The following is a 1,983-nucleotide window of genomic DNA, read 5'->3' on the forward strand; positions in this document are numbered from 1 at the left end:
TTAATCACTATTTAGCCAAGATAAAAAACTAAAACATATTAATTAAACTATTTTTATTAATTATTAATCGATAGTTCATCCATACTTTGAAAACCACGTTTGGATTCTGGCACTGCTTCCTTGATACGTGTATAATACACGTATATTCCTTGATACAATAATAATAATAATAATAATAATAATAATAATAATAATAATAATAATTATAATAATAATAATAATAATAATAGTATAATAACTTCTGTACTAATAATAACAACAATGTTATTATCATTAGTACAAAGCTATGCCAAAGTTATAAAATCAGAATCAGAATTCAATCATGGCAATATATTCAATACCCTCTAGAATATTATATAAAGAAATGATAATTTGGCCGGAGGATAATGATGACAAGGAGGAGGAGGAGGAGGTGAAGGAGTAGGAGGAGGAGGAGTAGGAGAAGGAGCTTGTGGTTGTAGAGGGGTTTGTGGAGGTGGATGAGGATGATGAGGAGACGATGAAGAAAGGAGAAAGGTGAAAACGATGACGTCATAATCAGTGAGTTGCCAGTTAGCGACTTCCAAAGTTAGCCATTTCCAATTCTCCACAATTCTCTGGCCAGAATCAGCGGGTTCCAGAGTTAGCCAATCCTGTCTGTGACAGAATCAGTGAGTTCCTAGCCAGTCACTTCCACAACCACAGTTAGCCAAATTCCAGTTAGCGAATTCCGCGTTCCCAGCAAAATAACACGGCGCATCCAATTATGCGCAGGATGTCCGTCTGTGTCCACACTACAAACTGTGGAGGGAGAAATGGGTTTCTCCTCTTCATGTTAAAAGTAATTTATCTTGCACTTTAGGACCTTTAGACTCCTGAAAAAATTCACTTAAGGAGTAGTATGGTCTGGCACGCAGCCAGGACTTGAGTCTCCTCTTAAATTCACTGTCACTCAAATGACGCACAGATGAAGGTAGGTAAACATTTAATAGCAATATTGGGATAAGTTCTGAGCCTTACTTAGCCTTCATTGTGGAACATTGACTTCGAGAGCATTTCAAAGTGAGTAGGCTCTCTGCAACCCCCTCAGATTCCCTGTCAGATTGGTATTCCTAATACCAACCAGGGAAGCAAAGATGAACTGACTAAAAACTGCAAGAATTCCGTCGAAGAGTGGCCTACAGTGTTCCAAATGACCGCTGGATGATAATATCCGAACTGTATTTTTCTGTAGCAGAAGAATACTCTCACAGTGTAAAGAGTGTCCCCACAGCAGTATACCATAGATAATGTGGCTATAGAACAGTGAGTAGTAGGCCATAATCAAATGCTCTTCAATCAGCAAGCACCTCAATCTTTTCAACAGGTAGACCACACGAGACAATCTTTTGCATACAGCATCCACATGAGCACTTCATGTTAACTTTGGATTAATGTTGAATCCCAGAAACTTCACTGGTTCATTTAATGAATGATTGAAATGGTTTCTCAGAGTGCACATGATATTCTGTGTCTTGCCGACGTTGAGCAACAACCTGTTCTCCTGAAATCTGTGTTTTGCCCCAGCAAAGGACTCCTCCAACTCAAGGGTGGCAGCTGCAGGCGAGGATCTTCTCCCAACAAGGGTTGTGTCGTCGCCAACAGCAACTCACTTCCGCCGACTCTCAAATACAGTTTTACCCAACTTATAGATAGGTGACAGTTTATGAAATTATCAAATACAGAGACTGAATTCATAAACTAATTTTTCTATGGAATAGTATAGAATTTTGGCTGCACCTAAGTGTATGGGCCGCGGAATCCAGCATTGAGTCCTACCGTACATAACTTATATCAATAGAGGAGGTCAAGACGATTCAGGATTGATTATTGTATTTCTTTGTTATCGATTTTCAAATATTAGTATATTACAATTTGTTATAATATTAGCAGAACACACATACCTTCAATTTCTAATTTCATGAAAATCAATAGATTGACCATGCTGTTTGAAATTTCAGGGAT

At 38.2% G+C, this 1,983-nt stretch overlaps 1 protein-coding gene across 1 annotated transcript in view; it reads right to left on the reverse strand.

Annotated features, from left to right (window-relative positions):
* The window catches only part of LOC120355115, a 201,009-nt gene that overhangs the window by 11,968 nt on the left and 187,058 nt on the right, over positions 1 to 1,983 (reverse strand). The window lies entirely within an intron of this gene.

The sequence above is a fragment of the Nilaparvata lugens genome, chromosome Y (assembly GCF_014356525.2).
Source record: "Nilaparvata lugens isolate BPH chromosome Y, ASM1435652v1, whole genome shotgun sequence".
NCBI classification, from domain to species: domain Eukaryota; kingdom Metazoa; phylum Arthropoda; class Insecta; order Hemiptera; family Delphacidae; genus Nilaparvata; species Nilaparvata lugens.